This window comes from Aquila chrysaetos, chromosome Z (genome assembly GCF_900496995.4).
Source record: "Aquila chrysaetos chrysaetos chromosome Z, bAquChr1.4, whole genome shotgun sequence".
Taxonomy (NCBI): Eukaryota; Metazoa; Chordata; class Aves; order Accipitriformes; family Accipitridae; genus Aquila; species Aquila chrysaetos.
In genome coordinates this window covers 13,479,334-13,488,424 of record NC_044030.1, presented here as the reverse complement: position 1 = coordinate 13,488,424, position 9,091 = coordinate 13,479,334, and positions in this window count along the sequence as shown.

Sequence of the window (9,091 nt, the reverse complement as noted above, 5' to 3'; positions counted from 1 at the left end):
ACAAGGCATTACAAGGGACTTGGTGGACATTTTAATTTCTCCATTTGTAAGTGGAAAAATTCTAAGTAAGGGCAAGAATGAAGTTTGCTTATGTATTTTTGATGGAAGGACATAGGCAAAGCAGGATGTATTTATTTAGTAATAAAGTAATTTTATGCCACACAAATGCATGCCTAACTTTTTAAGAGCTAATGAAAGATTAAAATAGTGCTGAAGCCTTTCTGGCAAGATGAATTTTTCCCCTGAAGTAGAGACCCAGGTTAGCATAACCCTGCAGCAGAGCTCCAGGTAGCCTCTCCTTGGGCACAGCAGTGGCTGAGGCCCTTCTGCTGCTCTGAAGCATCCCCCCACCTGAAAAGCCAGGCTCAGCAAATTACAGCAGGCATGTTAAACTGGTCAGTGAGCTAAGGGGGTTTTGAGGTATACAAGATTTTCCCTTTTGGCAGGGTTGCTTTTAACCCAGGCACTGCTCACTGTACAGCCTTACTGAACAGTTGTGTCAGTGTAACTGAGGGGCAGCACAGGTGAAGAATAAGACACAACATCTGGGGCAGGAACTCCTTAAACTGACATTTCCTCTGAGGCAAAAGCCCATGACACTGTCTCCTAATATCTGCAAAGCTCTGTTAATACATGTGTACTTCATGGAACATGTACGTGCATCTGTCTTACCCAATGCCAGCTTTTAATGGAGGAATTGTTAGTCCTTTTCTTGCACGTATCGTTTCTGTAACATACCAAGTTGCTAAATTATGGGTACAGTTCCTTGCTAGGGTGACCTGAGTGATAAAAGCGACAAAGTCACTTTTGTGAAAGCTCTGAGGTCATTGAGGTCTTTGGAAAATGATACTCCTGGCCATGCATTAACCGGGTCAAGTCTTGATAAAATTTGCATAGCAGTCTGTTGGTATCTGGTCTGGAACAGACCGAGCTTTCTTATTAACCACAAAATGGCAGCAGTAGAAACGGAAGTAAAAACAGAAAGAGAAAAATGGGGAGAAGAGCAGGCAAGTGGCCAAGACCCACAGATGTTGAACTGCATACAGAGGTGTTATAGCCATGCTGACAAACAATTATGAATTAACACGAAAAAGAATCAACAAACTATTCTGTGCCTGTCACCGTCATTTGAGAAATGTTCAGCTTCCTCTTCCCATCTCCTTATACACCAAGAGAAATAATTGTTGAGGGTGGGGTCTGAAACCCACAGAAGTCAAATATCTTCTTCCCACCAATAAGTCTGATATCAGTCCACCCATGACTAGATTGACTGAGGTGGCTTTTCAGGTCTTTGCAGTGGCACATTTGCAGCACAGGAAAGCCTATGACCCTGGGTGCACTGCCCCGTGGAAATACTGCATATAAGGAACTTTGTACTAAACGGGTCTCTTGGGAAAATGGCTTCGTTCTGTTATATTTATCAACCTGTCTTTCTAATTTCTTGAAGAGACTTTACTTTATTCTGCTTTAACTGGTGTTTGCAGCTCCTCTACATTAGTGTGATTTGCAGCTTTCACAAACATAATATTTATCCCCTCTCAAAAACTATACAAGGGAGGCTTTAAATAAAACCAAGACTGACACAGTTCCTTTTCCCTGAATATCTGTGTGCCTTTGAAAATTTACACCGCTATCTTTCAATTTTGACTCTGCCATTCAGTCTCTGCAAAGTTCTTTTTTCCAAACAAATTTGAGTGAGTTTGAGGAAAGTTTTCATAATAATGCTGAAAGCTGTACCAGCATCCAAATACAGTTCATCTAGTCCCATGTTCCCTTTATTCCCTAATCTTAGAAGTCAAATAACAGGAAAAAACAGTTCAGTTTGATTGCATTTGATGTTTAAATCCTCTGTCTGGTGCTAGAATCGAGGAGATATGGATATGAATCTGTGCCAGTGCAACCAGTTGCTTTCTGAAAGCAAAGCAAAACCAGTGTCTCTTCTCTGAAGAACTGCTAATACAAGGAAATAAAAAGTGCTAGAAATCCCCTAGTTGAGCGCTACTGATGAGTGTTTTGCACACAGAAGCCTCTATACTGTGAACTGAGACCTTGCTTTTTAACCATCAGTTCTTGAAGTTTTGGAACTTTCTGCATAATTTTTTTTCTCCATTTTTTTCCATTGATCAGATTTATACATATGAGATGGTGATTGGCAAGACAACTTTTTATCCTGGAAAAACAGTATGGCACTTGTTAGCTTGTCTGTCCAGGAGATTTGAAAAAGGAATGAAACTGAGCTCAATCATGATAAATCAAGACTTCCAAAATCTTGAAAGTGACATTCCTTAAAATGATTAGAAGTATGTTTTTTAAACATGAAGTTCTTTTTATTTGCTTTCTGCTCTTTTAATCTTGGGCTGATGTCTTCAATCTTTTCTCCACAGATGGGAAGATGAAAAGCTTACTTTTGAAATATGAACACAAAACAAGAATTTCCCTCTGTCACCTGGCTCTGGGAGCAGAGTCTTTATGAACAACACATTTTGTGATATTCATGATAAAATCACACATATTCCAGCAAGCTTTAGTGCCCAGACTTGTGTATCAATGTCATTAGGCTGTTACCCTGTGCTGAAAATCATCTGGCCAGCTAAAATCAGTGAAGATTCAGGAGAGAGGTATTGAAGGCGCGGCTTGCCCATCTGGCTCTTACCACTACTTTGAGGGCTATGTCTATCTTTTTTTTCCTTCTCACAGTTTTCTTTGTTTCTGCTTGCTGAAGGTGCATGTTACAGAGGAGAGCATTTCTGATGATTTTACCTCTGGATTAGTTGGGCTGCCTGTGCACTTGTACAAAATACACACTTGAGAGCTTGACACTGTACACTGTGGTCCCAGGACAATAATGTACCCTTTCCTCAGTTCAGATTTCAAGCCACCTTTACTCTTGATTCTGACACCTCACACTAATCCTTGCTTTTGTTTTGTTGCCCTTACGCTTTCCCCTGCAAGCTTAAACTAACCTTCAATAGTTATAGCTCTGTCCTGGTTTCAGCTGGGATAGAGTTAATTGTCTTCCTAGTAGCTGGTACGGTGCTGTGTTTTGAGTTCAGTATGCAAAGAATGTGATAACACACTGATATTTTCAGTTGTTGCTAAGTAGTGTTTAGTCTAAAGTCAAGGATTTTTCAGCTTCTGATGCCCAGCCAGCGAGAAAGCTGGAGGGGCACAAGAAGTTGGCATAGGACACAGCCAGGGCAGCTGACCCAAACTGGCCAACGGGGTATTCCATACCGTGTGACGTCTATGTCTAGTATATAAACTGTGGGGAGTGGGGGCGGGGGATCGCTGCTCGGGGACTAACTGGGTGTCAATCGGTGGGTGGTGAGCAATTGCACTGTGCATCATTTGTATATTCCAATCCTTTTATCATTACTGCTGTCACAACATTACAATAGCGTTGTCATTAGTAGTTTCTTCTTTTTATATTCTATTAAACCGTTCTTATCTCAACCCACGAGTTTTACTTCTTTTCCTGATTTTCTCCCCCATCCCACTGGGTGTGGGGGGAGTGAGTGAGCGGCTGTGTGGTGCTTAGTTGCTGGCTGGGGTTAAACCACGACAAGCTCTTTCTCCCATGTTTGTTTTTTTTTTGTTTACTTGTTTTTCTTCTTGAACTTTCTTGTCTCTGAGCAGTTCATCCATGGCTCGGCTCTTGTGTTGACTGCCCCTTCCCCTCCTTTTTTTTTTTTTTTTTTTTTGCATTCTTTTTTTGCAGAGAGGTTGGTGTCTGCTGTGTTATAATTATAGAGGTTTTCCCCAGCTGCATTCTGCACACCCGGCTATCCTCCACCTCCTATGATTGTCTATGTAAGGTTATCTTGCTTTACTTAGAGTATTGTCTACTTGACCAACACCATCTCCCTCTGGATGCGTAGTCATGCTCTCTGAAATCATTTCTGTAAACAGAGGTGTGGCAGGGTTGGTTTGTGCTGTAGCCTGTTTGGGGGACTTGACATCCCTGGTGTCCTTCTGACTGTTGCAAGCAGAACTGATGGGGGCAGGGATGGCGAGGCATTAGCTATTTTATGCTCTTACTTGTTTGTTGAGCATTTACCTGCGTCTGTCAAGTCAGGGCTGTTGGAGGTTGAGCAGCATCACAAGAGGTTACACTAAAACCACCAAAGGAGAGGAATAACATCTAGAGGTGACCACATCTGGAGTGCTGTGCCCAGTCCTGGGCTCCCCAGTAAAAGAGAAGCATGGACATACTGGAGCAAGTCCAGAGCAAAGCCACAAAGATGCTGAAGGGACTGGAGCATCTCTCCTATGAGGAAAGGCTGAGAGAGTTGGGACCGTTCAGCCTGGAGAAGAGAAGGCTCAGGGAGTGACCTTATCAATGTATATAAATACCTCATGGGTAAAATAAAGAAGATGGAGCCAGACTGTCCTCAGCAGTGCCCAGTGACAGGACAGTTGTGCAGTGAGCACAAGCTGAAAGACAGGAAAGTCCATTTAAACATAAGAAAACACTGTTTTACTGTATGGATTTTTGAGCACAGGAAAAGGTTTTCCAGGGAGGTTGTAGAATTTCCATCCCTGGAGATACCCAAAACCCAGCTGCACACTGTCCTGAGCAACCTGCTCTAGCTCAGCAAGGGAGTTGGTCTAGGTGATCTTCAGAGGTACCTCCAGTCTCAGTCTTTCTGTGGTTTAGTAACATTTCTAAGCATCCTCACAGTGGGATTTGTCATGCTCTCAAATTTATCTCATTTATCACAGTGAAATCATCAAGGAGTTTTGCTTGCAAGCAAAAGGGGGTTCCCAGCTTAACTTTATTATATCTGCATGTTGATCTCAGATGAAGTCCCTTTGCCCTGCTACCCTGATCTGCTGTTCAGGTATGCTGTAAGTGATTCCTGCACATTTCTCCAGGGAATTCTGAAGTCATGTGCTCACATTAAGCATCGTGGTGAGGAGAAGAAGAGTCCACAGAGCTTTTGCAGAAATGTGAGGGTCCCTTCTGCATCCTTTTGAAAGCAGCTAGAATGCTTGGTTGGTTGGTGATCTTGTTTTTTATTCAGTCCCATTATTGATAATGTTCCATGTGGCAATAACTTCACCAAGAGATACTTAATGAACTTAAAAAAAGTTTTGAATATCAACAAATGGTGGTTTGAAAGAACTAAATAGGATTATGAAGATTATCCTTCTTTAACAATGCCTTAAATTTTTATCTCCTTATCCCTTCCTCATTGCTTTCTCTCTCAAGACATTATGGTTTATTGTGTCTCTACTAGGTACCTTGCATATGATTTACACACTGAATGACTCTGCTTTCAGAGCAAGGTAATGATATAATATCCCCATTTATATTCAGAGCAGTCAACACTTTCTAGCTCTCTGAATAATAAAACCACCTGCATTTAATATACATGGAAAAATGGGAAGGCAAATAGCAGATATGGCACAATCAGATAAGTGTAATCAGATAAAATATCACAATATTATAGCAGATCAGCATCTGTTAATGACTTGAATTTTAAAAGACTGACAAACAGCATGGCCTAAAGCAATCAGGCATACCTCATTCAGAGCTACTTATCCCAGATTTGATTGCTCTTCTCATATGTTTCTCACAGATTAAACATTCAGGCTTTCTTATTTTAACTATTCCTGTGCTGTGTCTCTTTAAGTGGAAAAACACTAGCTTTTTACCTTTTTCTCCCACAGGGAGAAAGCAACAACAAATCACATAGTGGAGGAAAGAGCCAACTCCCCTCAAGGGCTGCAGTAAGCTGAGCCAAGCAGCCCTTCTGCAGTGTGCGTGCAGTTGCACATCAGTCTATGTCCTCTGTCTCTGCAGCTGCTGCCAGGGCTTTGGGATCTGTCCTGGCTACTGGAGAATTAGTGGTAACTGAAAGGGGTTTTTTGTATCTGGCAACCCCTGGATGAGTGGCCTGTGGAAGACTTTATTCTTGCATCCCACTGCACTCAGTGGGACCCTCGGGCCCTTTGGGGCATCCTGCAGTTGCTGTAATGCAAACAATAAAAATAAAGCAACATCACGGTAGACCTGGTGGTCTGTGGAGGTGGGACATCGCCTAGCCTCTTGTTATTTCTATGTCTCTGTCAATAGCAAGTCTTAGTTGTTAATGCAGATGCTGGAGTAGCACCCAAAAATTATGTTAGGAGTATGTTCCTCTCTCCTCCCCTCTCCCTTGCCTCCTGCCTGACCTTTTTATGGTGTATTCTCCTCTTATTTGGACAAGCAATTCTGGTCCTGTCAGGACTTCTGATTATCTGCAATAAAATATAGCTGCAAGGTCTTGTACAGCTTGGTTTAATGCAAGCATTGATGGTGAGGAGCTGTTCTAATTTCTTCTTTCTGATTTGGTGTCCCAGGTGATGCTACTCCTGGAAAGCATATCCCTTGCCTCACATCTTGGGTATGGGGGGTTCATTTGCTCCTGATTACTGAGCTTGTGATTGGACTTTGCCTGCTGCAAATTGAAACATTGCATCTCCAGAGTATATTGGGAGCTACATGCTTGCACTTGAACTAAATGTTTTGGAAGTCGGGGTTTTTTTGTTTGTTTTTTTTTTTTTCTTTTACATCACAGGACTCTGTGCTTACTGTAGCACCAGAAAACTTTTTACTATAGCTAAAAACATGCAACAATAGAGCATCTGAGGAAAACAGGGAACATCCTACAGCCATTTTTTTCCCCATTTGATCACACCTGAGATTAAATAATATTTCAGATATTTTGCATGTAACTGAGAGAGAGATTCTATGGTCAGAGGATATCAGCATGCTTTACAAATGTAAAATCTGAAAGCTAAATGGTGCCATTGGGCCCCATGTACATGGTTAATAGTAAGCTGCACCAGCCCTGGAAGAAATCACGTCCAAGGAGGGCCGTGGACCTTGGAGAGGGACCTATGGAAGATATTATCTTAGTAAAGACAAGGCACTTTTAATATCAGCACAGTTAAGTGCTCATTTTAACTCGCCAGTCCTCAATAAATAGTAACAAGTGTTACATTGAGCCTTCTTTTCATGAGGAACTTGTCTGGGCATCATTTTGGCTCCCGTGAACTGAATCATGTGAAGTAAGAACACAGGATCCTCACCAGTAACTCTGGAACTAGAAAATTATGCTTTCCTGCCTTTGTTTCCTCTCCTGCTTTCTGGGTGTTAAGGGTGGAAAAAGCAGATTTTAGAATGGCACATACAGCTTAGACCCAACGTATCTCTTCCTGTAAAATCCTGCCCCATGGTTCCCTCACCTCTTTGAGAGGCTGTCTTGTGTTCTCCGCTGCCTCCTGGAGAACAAAGGGTGAGTGGGGATGAGGCACTACCCTCTCCCTCTATTACTTGTGTACACATATAGTATCAGCTAGAGAGGAAGGAATAAAAAACCTAAACATGTGGTCCAGACACTTCAAGAAATTGGTACTCACAGAGCTTGGTGTATCCTATGCAAGCTCACCTTATCTATGGGTAAAAAAATGCCTGGAAGGCATAACCAAAATGTCACTGCAAATCAGGAGCAGAGCAAGGAAAAAACATTAAAAGGTAAGTGTTGCTTCCTGTCATATGTTTAAACTTTGTGAAACACAAATATAGTTATTTTTTTCTTTCTTTGTCAAATAACACAGGTTTCTTCAATCTGGAGAAGGAGACTCAAAGTGTTTCTGCCATTATATTCACTTATATAATATATACATATTTATGAGTGTATATTCTTGTACTGCTTCATTACTGCAGGGGATCAGTGACCAAATATATTAGGCATCCATTGTGTATAAGGAAAATAAATGAGGGATAATTTGTCATGAGTTCTTTCTTCGTATTAATAACATGTGTGGCACAGAGATGAGATACGATCTGTGTTTTCTTTTGTCATCTATCCCTTAATGCTTCTGATTCCTGTTTCATTGTCCTCACATCTTTATTGGACTTCTTTGGTTTGCAGTGTTCTGTTATAATGATTTTGTCTTTCACAGGTCAGTGCCATTGATTGCATTACAGCTGGCCTGGACTGCAGCTGAATCAGTTTTGGGGGACCCAATATAAAGCTACTGCTGTTACTGGCCACAGCTTGTTCTTTGGTACAAGTATATGTTACTGCTGCTTAAAAATTGACTAAAGGACATACCAACCAGAACACTATATGTGCTTGCCAGAGGCTACCAAAATTAAGAGTGTGAAGCCCTGGTCCCAATGAAATAAGGGGCAAATCTTTCACTTTTTCACTGAACACAAGACTTTATGCAAAATGTGTGTCTGTCAGTGTAGTGTGGCTTCAGAAAGGTGGTTCAATGAGTATCCCAGGGATCTCATCCCCAGGGGATGAGGTGAGTAACATTTTGATCTCTAACAAGTGAGAAGTTCTGATTTTCACTCTATTTTTTTTGTCTAAAGAATGGAAAGTGAGTCAAACTCAGTCAAACTCCAGCAGCATTTTTTCTATTTCTAAGGCATACATGGGGAATTTCTCCCCTTTCACAAGAGTTTCTCTTTTGCCTGTCCTTTATCAGTTGAGAAAGTGAAGTATGTGTTTAGTTTTATACACAGCTCGGGGCTAGCTTTAGGTCTTGAATTAGGGTTGATTCAGAGGTCCAGCAGGACCACTCATGGAGGGAAGTCCCCCAGCAGGGCAGGAATCTGGGCATAGGCTTACCAAAGGCATGGGACATGAGAGACCTTCTTGCAGCATCTGATTCAAGCTTTATTCTCACCCAGTGTTGGATGCTTGCTGTCACTGCACAGTCAGGCAGAAATCCTGTTTGAACTCCACATGGAGTATGAATGGTTCAGCCCTTCTCAGCAGGAAGCAACAAGCAATTTAAACTCAATTTCAGATCAGCTTTATAAGAACTTCTAAGATATTTTCTTGCCCAAGCTAAAGCATAACAACTAGTAATCAACAGAAAGATGCTACAGCTTTTCAGATATAAATCACCAGCACTGTCTGGTTGGGCTTGGGAATACCCTTGACCACGCTGCTGTCCAGCAGCTGTAAATTCATTAAATCTAACTGTCATGGCCTCAGATTGAACTGTCTCAGTCTGCTGGGATTGCTGCTAGTCTAAGACCACAGGTAAAATTGCCTATTCCCTCTTTTTCTCCTGCTTTTTAGGA